Source organism: Cololabis saira, chromosome 2 (genome assembly GCF_033807715.1).
Source record: "Cololabis saira isolate AMF1-May2022 chromosome 2, fColSai1.1, whole genome shotgun sequence".
Lineage (NCBI taxonomy): Eukaryota > Metazoa > Chordata > Actinopteri > Beloniformes > Belonidae > Cololabis > Cololabis saira.
In genome coordinates, this window is record NC_084588.1 from 31,194,141 (window position 1) to 31,211,155 (window position 17,015).

The 17,015-nt window shown below is 39.2% G+C and overlaps 1 long non-coding RNA gene across 1 annotated transcript in view; it reads right to left on the bottom strand.

Annotated features, from left to right (window-relative positions):
* The window catches only part of LOC133420759 (uncharacterized), a 77,984-nt gene that overhangs the window by 55,326 nt on the left and 5,643 nt on the right, over positions 1-17,015 (bottom strand). Inside the window, exon 2 of the long non-coding RNA XR_009770622.1 lies at positions 9,799-9,889. This is a non-coding gene — a long non-coding RNA (uncharacterized LOC133420759). The remainder of the gene's footprint in view (positions 1-9,798; positions 9,890-17,015) is intronic.

The window sequence follows — 17,015 nt, forward strand, 5'->3', positions numbered from 1 at the left end:
GCTTTTTAAAAGTCATAGCACGAAAAAACAACCAGTCTGCCTCAGATGTATAATTTGGTTTCCCTGGTGAATAAGAAGCCTTGAAGGGGAGTGCATACACAGCAGTCATGTTTGTTAAGATACATGGCTGGTGCTGGCCTTTCTTCTCAAACACCCCCCTAAAAAAATAAAAAATAACCAGCAAAGAAAATAAATATACTTATTATACTCTGCACACCGCATACATTCACCTCCTTAACATATTGCACAGGCACAGTGCAAATGTGCAGCCCTGCATAAGGGGGAAAAAAACATGCTATGAAAAATGACAGCAGGGAGGGGTAACTGCAGACCTGGAATATAATGGTGCGGTGGATCGGAGGAGAAATAATCATACCTAGTGGTGGGGGAAAAATGGGGGATGGGAGGAGCAATAGGAAGATGAGTCTGTGCCCTGTAGCAGGGAAATGGAACTCCTCTGCTCTCCCGCATGACGCCTGATTCCCCTATAACACTGCACAAGATCCCCATTCAGAAATGAGCAAAATATGCACTCTTTACATATTTTACCCTGAAATTTCATAGGCACAGAGGACACACGGATGCTTCAATATAAGACTTGTATTGTTTATAGTAGAATCGGATGTGCTAGTTACAAAAAAGAACAACCACAGAAAAACCTTTCTGATCTCAAACCAAGTTAAGCTCATAATTTCTCATCGACAGTGATATTCCAGCTGGTTTCTATCCTCCATCGACTTCTGATTAGACCGAAAAATTAGCTAGCAGTTTCCTCTTTGGCCTTTAGATGTCTCTCTTTCACTTCCCATTGCTGCAGCCATCTCTCTCACCGAATGGGGATCCTCCACTCCTGAACTCCCATCTACACATAATATATACACCATCATTTGAAAATGGCAGCTTTTTGAAAATTCACCTTGATTATCAGACATTAAAAGTGACTTCTTCAGAGCTGAGTGTCTGGCTAGGGGGATGGCTGCAGACAGCAGAACAATGCAGCAGGCTTGGTATTAATGCCTGGTTGTGGTGTGCAGGGAGGAGAGAGGAGCCAGCCCTTTGTTCTCTCCTACAGCCAATTATTTTTACGTGTGCCTCTTTTCACAACAACAAGAGAGAATTTAATTTTAATGCACTCTCTTGAAAGAAAGGGGGAAAAAAACATCTACAGTATGAGATGGGGACTAACATCAGAAGTTAAGTGTATATGCACGCATTTCTATATGAGGCAGAGATGGATGACAGGGCCAACAAGAATGACATCAACCCAAACACACGCAACAGCATGACTCCTTTCATGCCATATGCTAAAAAACAGACCGTCTTAGTCTGGAATCCATACCAAAACATAACTGTACGCCGTCTTGACCCCATGAAACAAAGAGCAAAAATAAAGACAGACACCAACAAAAAACATTATTTCATTATACAGCATGGTGGTGCCTTTGGAGGGGGGTGGAGGCGAGGTGAAAGGGTGCATATTAACATGTGCAAAGCCAGGACACGATATTAAAAAAAAAAAAGCACACTGCAAAAATAGAAAGGATTCCTGATCAAATGGCATGAAAAATAAAAAACCTAGGATCACTGTTGGTAGGTATGTGGCCAAATATTTTTCTAATTGGAAGGGCACTTTATCTTGCTGTCAGAGAGGCAGTAAAAACCAGTGCTGCTCCCAGAAGGAGAGGAACACAGCTTGCTGGCCTTTTATTAGTGCTGGAGCTCTGATATATGCCTCAGCTCAAGGCTTTCATCAAGAACCTGCACCTAAACACCTAAACAGACACGCACATACACACAAAGCGCTGTTACGAACTAGCCGCAGAGAGTGGCCAGTGCAACAACGATGCAACAATTCGGCTCTTGTATTTTCTGAATGTAGCATGCCCTCATCAGAATTCATCAAACTGATGATGCTAACAGTGACTGAAGCCATTTTTCAGATTTCCATGTTAAAAAAACAAAACAACCAAAGCACAATCATATATATATATATATATATATATATATATATATATATATATATATATATATATGATTGTGCAGCAACCTGGTGGTGTAAAATGATTAAATCCCTAAAGATGAGAAAGAAAAAAAGCACATAAATCCAGCAAACATGCACAAACATTTATATATGCAGTTCATTCAGTGCTTTTTTTTTGTAGACACAAAAGCACTCCAAACTCCCATCTCAAACAAACAGACACAAGCACAGACAAAGACGGCCGTATGCACATGCACATTCATGGACACAACCAGACTGGCTACACACAGGCTAAATTTAATTTCAGTCCCTGGGCAGACTACTAAACTGCTTGTGTATTGGAGCTACTCCACAGCACAGCAAAACCAATTCACTGGGGATGGTGAAATTAAAGGGCAGAATCTTGCTTGTTTATGGTTCCACTCTCTCCGTCTCTCAATCAAATGTTTTATTGGCAATCATTTGGTCCTAAAAGTCATGTTCTTGAGAGGCAGCTGGCATGATGACAGCAGCTGGTGGACAGACAGCCCCTCTTCACCACAAACCACTGCCAATTACTTACACCTGCACAAGGAGACGGCAAGAAGTTCTAATTAACCAAGGGTAGAACGGTTATTCACACCTTCTGTCTCTGTCCTGTCCATCCTTTCATACAATACGTACTGCATTTTGAAACACTGTAGAATCTGGGTTAAAAAAAAGGCAGCTTAACACTAAACAAGCAGTTTGTACAAAACCTCAGCTGGTTAGAGAGCACATAAAAATGGCTCATAATGCAGCCAGAAAAAAATCCCAGAAAACAATTAGAAGAGAGAAGAAAATCACTCTTCGGTGATAATAATGATATCAGTAAAATCCAATAACAAAATTAGACCTAATAGATGCATCAAGCACATTAAAATCACTCTTTTGATTTTATTGGTTGAGTTGCAAGTGTACCTGCTGTGTGAAGGAAACATGTTGGACAACTTCACATGTAGGGAGATGGTCTTTTCTTCCACCTAAGGTGAGGAAAGGAAAACAGATGCATTCCGTTTATAACAAATTCTGCCATGGATATTTATGGGAGGAATCCACTTAAATGTGGAAAAAAAAACGTTTTACATTAACTGGGTAAATGAAACAAGACAGAACCTGTGATGTATTTCTGAAAAGCATCTTAATCAGTGTTTCTGCTCTAAACATGCAAACATACATGCATACTATGTATATGCCTTCAATGCACACCATCTCAATTTCTCTGTATATTGTATCAGTGAGGCATCTATTTCTGCTCTGCAGCCCCCACCCTTAGCTGCTGCTCTCTCCTCTGGTGTCTGCAAGCAGTAATCTGTTCCTGAGCTGGTGCTGCTGGGATTAGGCGGTGAGTGAAGATAGGATACATGCGTCATTAAAGCGGAGTGCACAGTATTGCAGGAGGAGAGACAAAGTCAACAAAGGTGAGACAGAGACGGATATCAGAAACCCAAATGTGCCCCTCCCCACACATCTGCAAGCACACAGAAGTACACGTGTGCATCAATAAAATAAAAACAAAACCTCTACTGTAAACTTGCGCAATACACACGTATGCCTGTGTCAGCATACACAAAGATAATCCTCTTTTCTCTCACATACAATTTCCCGAACCTCCAGTGAATAAAAATAATGTGGTGTTGCTTTAATGGATGTCTCAGAGAGGGGAGATGCATTAAAGCAAATGCACAAATGCAGAAAAAAAGTGTACACACTGTGACTAGATAGAAGCCCCAACTATGACTGAATATTTTGTGACATTGAGTCGGTGCTATTGCTGGTTCGCAGTGCCTCAGATGCATCCCTCTTTCCTTATGTAGTTTAGCATTTTCAACATTATTTTTAAACATCAACTATGATAAGCAGAGCTTCCCTTTAGCAGCCTACAAACTGCTGGTGTGCATTTCCAGGAACCCATTCTTATCCTATATATTGTGTGTACTATTTTGAGGTAAGCGATTAATACCACTTTAGTATTTTTTTCCCAGCACATTTTCAAAAGATTTAAGTGTTTATTGGATTCAATAAGTTTTAAGTTATATGATTTCAATAATGAGGAAGGGTGTGTCTTTAAGTGTTTAACATCCCACCGTGAAGTGAGGATTATTAACACCTTTATTCCCTAAGGGGAACAAAATAGGAAACTGCATAACTATTCTTAAAGCACAACTATTTGGTGTGAAAAAATTAGCAGGGTGGTAAAAAACTGAGGATAGGTGAAAATTAACTGTAAAAGACTGTAAAATATGGATTGTCCTCCAGTGCCACCGATTTTCAGTGCTGCAACTAAACTCTCCAGTAATACAAGGTGTCAACTGCTCTGAGAGAAAATCAAGAGAGAAGGCAAGAACATGATCATAACCGAATAAGATTTACAAGCTAAAGCAAGACCCGAGCTTTAACGGATAAATGAAATGACACTGAGTCTTGGTGGAAACAAGGGAGACATGGGCAACACCTGCAATCCGTCGCCAGCAGGGTGGAGGAGGAGTGCTGCTGTGATCTGTTGTTATTAATGATAAGCTACTGGATTTTTGCTGAGTTGAAGATCAATTGAATTCTACTCCTAAATGTGTTTTCAGTTTGTGGAAGATACTTTCTTAAAGCAGTGGTCTGCAGCATTCACAGAGGCCATGAAATCCATCCCAAATACTGCTTCATCAAACACCTCTAAGTCCAAGACTAACTTCGTGGATGAAACGCTGATGGCCGATATGAGAAAAAAGATATCTGTAGTTGTCGCAGAATATTTTTGGTTGGTCAAACATTTTGTTTACCATTCGGCTTTCCTTACATTGTACAATGTATAAAAATTTAGAATAAGCATATAACTCATTAATTAGGGCCCGAGCACTGACAGTGCGAAGGCCCTATTGTATCTGTAGGAATTTTTCTTTATTATTCTTTCTTCTGACGAAAGGAGGGCCTTTTTGCCCCCCTAAACGTGCCCAAAAAGTCACCAAATTTTGCCTGGCGAAAAATTTTATATTTAATGGTTTGCATTAATGAGCGTGTCAAAATGGCTCAACAGCGCCCCCTAGAAAACTTTGTGCCTCAAGCCCCACAATACGGTTTGACGTACATGCACGAAAATCGGTACACACCTGTATCATGTCGCAACTTAAAGAAAAGTCTCTTGGCGCCATGGCCGAAACCGAACAGGAAGTCGGCCATTTTGAACATTTTTAATTAATCGCGTAATTTTGGCGCAATTTATGCCATTCCTTCGGCAGTTAATACGGCCCGAACCATAACGGGGCACCCAGGTGTGTTATATCCATCCTGCAACAACAGGCATTACTTTTCTCTTTCAAAAGCGTTACCGTGGCGACGCTAGACGTCAAAAAGCACGCCCCCCCCCCTTCATCTGATTGGTCCATATTTGATAGTTCCCCCAAAGTCACCAAATTTGGCACGCAAGCCAGGCCTGGTGATAAATTTGATATTTCATGGTTTGCATTAGTGGGCGTGGCCTAAGGGCTCAACAGCGCCCCCTTGAAAATGTTTCTCTGCCATAACTTTTGAACGGGTTGGGATAAAGACTTGTGGGTGGTGTCATCGGACTCTGTATTGAGTCCTTGACCTTCATTGGCCTGAATTAGCCCCGCCCCTTCTCCTGATTGGTTGTCCCTATTTTCTGCCATAACTTTTGAATGGTGTGATATAAAGAGTCATGGGTGGTGTCATCGGACTCGGTATTGAGTCCTTGACCTTCATGGCCTGAATTAGCCCTTCTTCTGATTGGCTTTCCCTATTTTCTGTTGTAACTTTTGAATGGTTTGACATAGAGAGTCGTGGGTGGTGTCATCAAAGTCGGTAGTTTTAGTACTTTAGTACTTGACCTTCATTGGTGCAAATTAGCCCTGCCCCTTCTTCTGATTGGTCGATATTTCAGAGTTCCTATTTTCTGCAGTAACTTTTGAATGGTTTGACAAAGACTCGTGAGTGGTGTCATCGGACATGGTTTTGATTCCTTGGCCATAATTGATACAAAGTAGCCCCGCCCCTTCTTCTGATTGGTCGATATTTCATAGTCCCTATTTTCTGCCATAACATTTGAATGGTTTGACATAGAAAGTCGTGGGGTGGTGTCATTTCTGATATGCTTATGGGGGGCGGTGGCCATGAGTGCGAGGGCCCGTTCATCGCTGCTTGCAGCTTTAATTTTCAATGTAGTTGCCTAATAGTTGTGCACACTGATATTTGTCCAAAAACTGTAGTCATTTAAATTTCTTCCAAGAGAAACAAAACATATTTAACCTTTAATGAGTATTTACTGTACGTTCGTTAACTTTTTATCCCCTTCGAGCATCATGATTATTCAATTGTAACAATCCTGAGGAGTAGAGTTTGACATAAATGTCCACTGTGAGTAAATATTTCAGTCAGACAAGCTGATATACAGTACGTGCATCTATATATGACACAGCCAAATAAAAACTCGGTGAGTAAAAAACAAATCATGTGATTCGGATGGAGTAATATATACACAATCATTTACAAGGCCAGATTGATAGTTTCAGCTTGTTTAAGTATCAAATCCTTCCACTGCACACAGATTGTATTTTAAAAGAAAGCCATATTGCTTGTATGACCACGGAAGAGCAGATTTTTTGCCAAAAGCAACTCAAGCTCAACGTTTCTTAGGAATTGTTATGTCAATTTTACATCAGATAGTTACACAGACTGGGTTCACTTAACGCGGTCCATTTTGCGATGCAATGATGCAACACAGATCATATTGCGCAAACTGTGTACTATGCAACGTGGACAATTTCCACAAAAGTGCTTGTAGCGACAAAACAAATAACCTTCCTGTGTAAAAGCGACAATGTGTAAATGTATATAACTCAGTTTGTTTGAACCACCATGACTTTTATGAGGTTTGGATGTTGGTGAAAACGTGCTCCTCTGTGGTCGTCATTTTAAGCCTCACTTAATTAAAAAAGAGAATAAATAATATTCTAATACCCCAAAAGATTTAAGGTTGTTTTACCATAAAAAAAACAAACACAAAGCAAACCAGTTATACATTCCATTATACATTTAATGATTATTTTATGCATTAATGTGCTGCTCACTGAACCTTCATCCAACATAAAGCAGCTTTTACACTTGACGCCGGGGGGAAAAGGTTGCATATAGAAGACATCAGCATTCCTGCGAGTTCATTACCAAGGCCTTACTATCCAAGCTGCTACATTTCATTACATCTTCACTTGAGTTCAGTGCAAACAAACATGACATCACATCACCGATTAAGTTGCTTTTGAAAGTTCTTCATGTGTGTAATGAGCTGCAACACGACTGGAGCTGGAGATATTTGTTCTCCTGTCTGTACCTCAAACCGTAAGGCTTCACTATTTCTAGCAGTATGACTTATGATCTGTGTGTACATGTGTGATGGTTGTTTTGCTTAAATATGTATTTTTTTTGTGTGTAACTTGTTCCCAGGTTTCTTTTCCAGAGAACTTACTGTCAGTGTTGTGAATATACTCTACTCTATACTCTACTATAAAGTTTGATTAACAAACATTGTTGACTGTTTTTTCATCTCTTTTTCATAGGGCTGTCAAGCTATTTCTGTAAATTATAAATTAATCATGTGACTGTGCACAGTTATTTGTTATCCTTTTGTGACCGTAACTGGGGGAAGTGGGACACAGCAGAGCACAGTGGTTCTGTAAGTGAGAAATGAATGCCAGTGGATCAGTCATAATCAGCCATTACGTTTTTAAATGGCTTCTAGAATAACTGTTATCTCCATGTCCCACATAGCGTTCAGAGTCACGGAGGTGAAATTAAAGACCGGGTTAATGTAAAGTTATAGTGTTGTAATGGTAAATGGTCTGCACTTAAATAGCACCTTTTTAACCTTGTCTGGGGTCTACAAAGCACTTTACAATGTGTTTCTCATTCACCCTTTCACATAAACATGCAGTGCTTCTTACTATCTATATATAAATTCCAAATGCACTTTCCACTTTGACATGTGGCTGGGGATGAAAGCCTTGACCTTCCGACTGGAGGATGACCGACTCTATCCTCCGGTTCACAGCTGCCCCACTTGAATCTGTTCCTCCACCTTGCGACAGCAGAGTTGTTCCAAACAGTAAAAAGCTAGTTAAAAGTTATGAGCCAGGCAACATAGTTAGGAGCCACAGTTTATAGAAGAATTATGTGCTTAACACTATCAGGTAACTCTCAAGCAGTGCTTTTCAGTTTTTTGAAGGTTGAAGTGTTGCTACTTTTTCTTTTTTGTTTTATTTTCAAAGTAATTGACTGCCAGTTATTGCCAGGATTAAAGCTGCTGGTGTTTGATGTGTGCTTGGTTTGCTGATTCTCAGCTGGACGTAAGCAGGTGAAAACTGAAGTCATGGATTCAAAGAGTGTGAAACTATTTCTTGTTTATGATTTATTGGCAGTTGGGATACAATGCTGTGGTGCATCTCCAGCATTGGCTAAAATGGACTGTGTGTCAGGAATCTGGTTATAAATTCACATGTTGTAATAAATTTACTATGACAGGATTAAAGTCGGGTTGTGTGTGTGTGATTGCCTACTTTTTTAATAATTTGGCCAAATTAATATTCATCTTTCAGAATCCCAAAAATATTTTAGGACTTGCACCTTTTTTTAAGGCCTTTAGGGTTTTAAAACATCCTACATGTATGAGAGAAGAACGTGTAAATTAATTATGTGCACTAGTATATTGATAGAATTCCTAGCCATTCAACATAATACTAGCCTGATAGATCAGATACACATCTAGAAAGATTTAGGGTCTGAAAACGATCCAAACCAGGCGCCAACAGTTGCTTACCAAACTGCCTTTGATCGCAGTTGCTTACCGCTTCAACCAGACAGGACAACGAACAAGGTGACATATTCAGAGCGACATATTCGAAACGACTCAATGAGAGAGTGCATTGTGTAGAAAAATTGATTAAATGTTTGCTGTAGCCTCTCTGCAAATACTTCTATCTCACAAAGAAATTATTTGAGTATTCTGTTCAATTTTCAAAGATGAAGTCTGAACCTTTAACTGTCGATGCAAAAGCTGATTGAAACACCTGCTATTCTGGGCTGCTGGGTGGCACAGTGGTTTAAGCAACCGGCCATGTACTGAGGCTACACTCCTGCAGCGGTCACAGGTTTGAGTCCTGGCCTGCCACCCTTTGCTGCATGTCGTCCCCATTCTCTATCTACCCTCCTTCTATATACACCTTGAATAAAGATCACTAGAGCTGTAAAAAAAACCCCCCAAAAAACCACCTGCTATTCCTCAGCTGCACCCGTCTGCACAATTTACCACCCAGATTACGTCAACATTCAGTCGTCATTGTGTTAAACCTGCCCAGAGATTCTCTCAACAAGGATAGACTGATCTGATTGGCCCCCCATTACTTTTTTGGCCTATGTAATGAACTCCAACAGAAGGTAGCTTGACATATCCGCAAAGCAAATTAATATTTGCTTGTGATACATCTACATTTCAAGGAAACAGCATTCACATCAAGGTACATAAAGCAAATGAAGAAACAAACAACAAAGCATTATCATTGTACCTTTAAAAACATTCACTTGTAATTAGGTTTAAACACTGACAACTACAGATTTACAAAATTGATAGATTCAAGGATTATTGTGACTGGTGGATGTATAATTACGTATTATGGATGTAATATATAGATTTACAGTCCCTTTCTATTTTGTGATTGCTCTTTTATGATGCTGTTGGTCACACGTGCAGAGGTGTGATGGTCATCATATACAGTGGTGAATATTTGAGATAGACTGACCTGAGCTCTTCACTCCTGCTTGTATCCCATAAGCGCTTCAATCTCTGTTTCCATGTGAGCCATACTCCTATTAAGCGAACTTCCTGAAAACCTGACACAGAGAAATATGGAAATGATAATGTACTGCAGCACTGTGTGATCCAAGTAACGAATGAGCACAAGCGTTTGAAATCACTTGTTTGGTCATGATAAAATCTCATTTCAAATATACCATTTTTGCTCTGCAATATTGTAAATCTGTACAACTTTTTTATTTTTTTTCATTATTAAAAATTAAATATTTTAACTTGGCAGTAAAATTCAGACAGCTGCGATCCTGTCAAAACACTACGATAGAAATTTATTATAAACAGACAAAGCCAAGAAACTTTCTATCCACAACAGTCTCCTGGAGGACAATGATTTGGATGAAATGTAAAACTAAGAACGAGTTCAGTCTGTCAGCTCTAATATTGAGGAATGCAAATGATTTGTTAATGACAAAACACTTGATTTTTGGCATCTAGGCTCCGATCTCGTTAATCCCCATTTATTATTCATACGTAGAGATATTGGCAGAGCTGAACTTAATCTCCCTCCAAAAATGCTGCTTGAGATGCATGCCTGAACTAGCTCCCACAGGGTCATCTTATGTTATGTCAGACTGACTCGGAGCCTACAGTGTAGGCTAGATATGTCTGAAATGATTGATGCTAGCATGCATGCCTGTGCAACATGTCTTCATGTCTGAAATTCAGACCTTAAAGCTCCAGTTCCTGATGGACTTTCTGCAGCTGCAAAAAAACAACATAATATTGCAAAACAGATGGATTCTTCTGAGATTTGTGGCATAAAAATCATGAGAGGATCCATCTAGCAAAGCTCCAAGCTTGGCCTTTTGTGCCCAAAACACAAAAACTCAAATCAAGCAGCAGCAGCAGGTGGATTACTAAGGGGATAACACTGGGCAGTAATGGCTCCACAATTGGATCTGCTCCTGTGTCTCTGCTTATCCAACTGGTAAATCATATTTCCGAACAGTTGAAATAATATGTGAAGAGGAAACAGCTGTTGAACAATAATAACAATGCTCTGCTTATTTTCACCTTTGAAATATCAACCATTTTCACCTGTTGCTACTTTGGTTCGTGCTGTAGTTACTTCTCATCTTGACTACTGTAACTCCCTTCTATCTAGTCCTCTTAAATCCATCAACAAACTTCAACTAATCCAATACTCAGCTGCCCACATTATTACAAGAACACCCTCAATAGATCACGTCACTCCTGTCTTGTAGCAGCTTCACTGACATCCGATCAAATCATGTATTGAATATATGATATCGTATGGTCACCATGGGCTTCAAACCCTTTTGCTCCTCTGCCCCTCGTCTCTGGATTTCTGTATCATGTCAAATATGCAATACTGACTTACAAATCCCTACTTAAGATGCATCTTTTTAAAATAGCTTATTCTTTGTAGTTTTCTTTTTGTTATTCTCTTATTGTTTTACTGTTTTATGTTGCATTGCCCTGTGTGATTGTTGCTGTGTCTCCTTGTATGGTGACCTTGAGTACCCTTGAATGGCACCTATAAATAAAATATTATTCATATTTACAATAATCTCTTTAAAAAAAATTACTTCAGCACAGAAAAATATGTACATATAAAATGGTAATGAAGGTTGAGTACAACTTTCAAACCAAATATTCACACGGACTGGCAGAGCTTTTAAAATGTAGCCTTTTATGCTTTACATTTGTGTTCCACAGTGAAATTATCGTACCAACTGAGACAACTGATGCCATAAGATTTACATCAGTCTCTTGCTGAAGCATACATTTAACTTCAGTCTCATTTAAAGACACTGGCCTCTACTGCTGAACAGTGCACCTCCACTCCAGCCTTTGTAACTAAAGTTTACCCACATTTAAAAGCAATAGTTGTGTGATTTACTGAAGGTCAAGGTTTATTTACACATGTTTAAAAACAACAAAAGTTGACCATATGCCTTTAGAACACAATAAAAATGAAAACAAAAAGGTGATAAAATACAATAAAAGTTTTAAAACATCCAAAAAACTTGTTCAACAATTTAAGAATACGTAAGATGACAGTTCACCAGTCCATCCACAAATTCAGGTTAAAAGTCTTTCATGCAAAGAATAAGCCACGTGTGAAGATGATCCCTAAATACTCTAAAAAAAAAACTTAAAATTGAGAGATGCAAAGGTGTAAAACTTTGCTGTGGTCAGTCAAATAAAAATTTAAGATTAATTTATTTTTTTTTAAACCATGGACGGGAAATCCTTCAGGATAAAGGCTAGAGGGGACCATATGGCTTGTTATCAGTGCATTACGGCCTATGGGATGGGCAGTAATGCACCCAAGGGCCGACCAAATTTGAATCACAACAGAACTGTGACAGTAAGAAGAATTTGCAATGACAGTGGTCGGTCGACGGGGAACTCCCTAAATTGGCCCCGCCTCTACCTCTCCCTCTCTCAGCAATCCTGTCTTATGTAAACAAACCTGGTGAGAGGGTCTATCAAAATGAAGAGAAGCCATCCATCTGGTAATGGGAAACGAAAGAGAAAAAAAACTGGTGCAAAAAAGGCATCAAGAAAGTGGTAAGTAGTGCAGATAATACATAAGCTAATTTAGCTCAGAGCAGCTCAGTGTGTCCTGCTAATGTTGAGTGTCACAGTAAAGACACCTGCAATCAACTTGTTTACTCAGCTAGCAGGCTTAAAATGAAACAGCTATCTTGGACAAAACTCGTTCCTCTGCAATCTAATCAAAGCTGTGTCCAGTTAAACTTAACTGTCAAGCTAAGAATGCTAAGTTATAACCACAGCATTGCCCTTCCTCTGCTGGTAACTCTCCCAGTCACTGCTACCTCTCGGGAGAGAAGCCTCTCAGCTTTTAAACTCATCAAAACCAACCTCAGGTCTACTATGTCAGGGGTTCCCAACCTTTTTTGTGCCGAGGACCAGCAGAAGTATAAACAAAAAGCTCAGGGACCGGTTGACAATTTATGTAAATTTTAATAAACATTTTAGAAAAAAACTATGCATTTTAAAATGCAGGCTATCATTGTTTTACTAACTTTACAATGGTTTCAGGTGCATATATTTATCCACCAACAGGTGGCGACTCATTTTACGAAAATAACAGCCTATTTCAATTGCCAGACCGCTGCGACACTTTGCCAGCTGCTTTTTCCCCCAAAAGTTCGAGGCAGATGTCTTTTGCAGCGGGCAGTATTAGCTCCTCTCCAATTGTAAAGGGCTTTTTAGCTTTTGCAATCCGGTGAGCAACGAGATATGAAGCCCTCGTTGCAGCGACGTTAGCTGATGTTGTGGCCTTTAAAACTTGCTTCTGCAAATCTAACTCACGTTTTTTCCTTTCGAAAAAATCCACTGGTTTGTCTTTGAGAGAAGGATGTTTTGTATTTAAGTGTCTTTGAAGCTTGGATGGCTTCATTGCTTCGTTGGCGAGCGTTTCTCCACATAAAATACATAGTGGGTTTGGCGCCTCCAAATCGCCAATTGCAACAAATCCATATTTTATATACATAATGTCGTACTTGCGATTAAAGCTTTTGCTTTTCTTTTTGGTAGGATTTTCCACTTGTTCATCACCATTTCTTTTACTCGAACAACCAGTAAAGAAACGGCTCATGGAGGTTTGCTGAGGTCCGCTCATCTCTGCAGCTGACTGAACCTAACCTGCATACAGCACCTGTGCATGGCGCTGTTCAGTCCAGTCGGGTACCAGAACTTATTGTCCGCCAAGCCATGACAGGGCTGCCACTCAAAGAAACACATTTCGATTTATACAAGTTTTGGAGGAAATTATATGACAAAAAAATGCTTCAGGTGAAGAATATGGTGTAAAAGTTAACTTATTTCAATAATTCAACTAGAATATGGTGTAAAAGTTAACTTATTTCAATAATTCAACTAGAATATGGTGTAAAAGTTAACTTATTTCAATAATTCAACTAGAATATGGTGTAAAAGTTAATCTATTTCAATAATTCAACTAGAATTTGGTGTAAAAGTTAAATTTATTTCAATAATTCAACTTAAAAGGTGAAACTAATATATTACCTAGTCTTATTACATGCAAAGCATGATATTTTGAACCTATGTTATAATTTTGATGATGGAATTGTTTATTGATTTCATAAAATATTCTCTAATTATTTTTTTATTTGGGGCTTTCATAAACTGTGAGCCATAATCAGAGCAGCGTCTTGCTGCTGCAGGTAACTGCTGCACGGAGATGAGTGACGGACGCTGGCTGATTTATGGTTCCGCGTTGCACCGACGCAGAGTTTACGGGGTAGGATACGCGGAGACCTGAACGTACAGTGCGCGTCGCACGATTTTTTCTTTTCTTTTTCTTTTCGTCTTTTCAACTGAGCACGCAAACACAAACTGAGGGTGCAATGCTTGCTTATGCACCCTCGTAGAACCGGGCCTGGCATAATATATGTCCGTATTGGTTCAATACGGAACTTTTAATTCCAATTCCCAACCCCTACCTGGAAGTGAAGCCCGATTCCTCCCCGCAGCGCTGTCTGGCACATAGAAAGATCTGGGCACAGACGCAGCAGGTCCGCCACAAAGATTTTGCTGGCCTTAATGTTTCCTGTGTTTTATTAGGGCCCGAGCACTGAAAGTGCGAGGACCCTATTGTATCTGTGATGTTTATTATTATTATTATTATTATTATTATTATTATTCTCGCCGTAAATAAATTGCCTTTTTGGAGGCCTTAAAATGCTCCAAAACTCACCAAATTTTGCACACGCTTCCAGAGTCGCGTAAAATTACGTATTTTATGGGCGACAGGCATGGGTCCACAAGAATGGGCTCTATAGCGCCACCTATTTTATGTTTTTTGACGAGCCCCACAATATGGTTTGACTTACAGCAATGACCTTTATGTGTGTATTATATTAGACAAAGAGCTACAAAAAAGTCTTTTGGACCCATGCTCTAAGTTACACAGGAAGTCCGGCATTTTGAACAGAAAATGTCATTTTTCATGAATTCTGATCATTTCTAGGCCTCGTACTTTAACGAACTCCTCCTAGAGATTTTATCGAATTGGCTCACAACTTGGTTTGTACAATCTAGACACATGGCCGACGCTAAATTGCGAAGCTTTTAAGTTTCTGCCAGAGGGCGTGACCGTAGTGATCCGGCGAAGTTTGAGGTCATTTTTAAGCTTCGCCATCAAACATCAATTGGCTGTAATTCAGCAATACATGATTTGATGTGGTCGAAAACGTATGTGCATGATTGTAGGTTGAGCCTGAAGACATCTATGGTGGAATATTCAGGATCGGTTGTAGCGCCACCTGTTGGCACCAGGAATTGTCATGTCTTCTAGTTTGCATCTGTGCTCCAAACGAGATCAGTTTCTTGATCTCAAAGTTGGTGAGATAATAGGTAAGGCATTGATGATGACTGACAGAGAAAACTGTAAGTTTGTGTCAAAGGGCGTCGCTGTCAGAGGTTGTCAAATTTCGAGGTCTCGCCATGAACATAAAAGTTGTTGTAACTTAAACATAATTGGTCAGAATGAACCCAAATTCAATACATTTAATCGGGCTTGCATTCTGAACAAGTGGATATGACAATGTTGGATGAACTCCATAGCGCCACCTTTTGGTCAGGTATACATTTTTCATCAAATTATGTGCTTTAGTTGCTGTTTGGTTTATCCAATCTTAATGAAATTGACACATTTGATTGGCAGTAGGTTCCTTGTTGACTGTGTCGCGTATCGTGGTTATTTCTTGAAAGGAATTGGCATTTTTATGTCACTCTGTATTTCTGGAAAAATATTAATTAAAAATCAAAGATTTTGTGTATGGAAAATCAAATGACAGTTTCAGATAGCTTACAACAGGAGTAAAAAATCATACACTGTAACATATTGTTTTTGAAAAACTTGGTCACTCTAAAAATTCAAAAAATGAACTAATAACGTAAAAAGCTATGTCTTTGTCAATAAATGTCGTAGACATATGGGACTTCATAAGTATATTGTTTACTGTATTTTGAAAATGTCCTGTGATTTTGATAAACCTAATCATTAGACGTGATTTTAAATGAATATTTATGTGTGATCAGACTGTGTCTCAGTCAGATGCAGCAGGACTGCAGCTGAGAAGACTGCAGCAGCACTGGGAGGGGAGGGGAGGGGTTGAGCTCCCGCGGGGGGAAGGTGGGGGGATGAGTGCAGTTTGGAATGCGCGCGCAGCTCTTCGGGGGAGGGGAGGGTGGGGCCGTTTCTATAATACATCCATGGGTGGGGCGCGGTCGCCATCTTGGACCGGGCGCCGATCGATGCGGCCGCCATCTTGGACAGGGCATTATTTGCGTCTTAGTGCATCATTTCTACTGAGCAAGGTTTCTCCCGGACTACAATCATTCATAACTCTCAGACTCTTTACCCGATTTCCACACAGTTTGGTTTGTTACAAACGGCAGAGATGTAGTTATGATACAGGATGCTGTCACACGTTAAAAATACGTACATTTATTCTGAAAGACTTTGTATTATGCTCTTTTACAAAGACATATGGTTTTTGTATAAATTGTATAAGGAAATAAGTTTGATTGTTTATTTGAATTTATTTTAAGAGGAGAGGGGTGTGTTGTTGTATTTATATATATTTATTTATTTAGTTGAGAGTGAGAGTGACCTCATGCAAATATCTGAGATTAATTCCAATATCTGCTCAACAAACCACTTGCTCAGAAGTTGTTGTCTGTGTTTTGAAATATGTATACACTGTTGACATCCCACTTGCATTGGTTGTCGCTGTCTTGCTTGTCTCACTCACTGTTTTTTTTTTTGTTTGAGTCATTTTTCTTTCTTTTCTATTATTATCATAGCCTGTAATTCCTGTATATAATCGAATTGAATCAATGTATTTTACAATTAGCTGTGATGTACAATAATTGTCATTAAAACCGATAATATTCCTATTTGTTTTAATTGAAATGAGAGAAATTTTATTAAAATAGAAAAATAATATTTATAGCTTATAGGCTATAAAAATAATGTTCATTAAAGCAGTATATAAATACCATGTTATAGCTATCTGTTTCTGGTTATTTTCATATAAAAGTACGTTTAATTAAATGTTTATAATTATTCACAAGTATGCAGTGTTATAACTACATCTCTGACGTTCACCCTGCCAACACAGG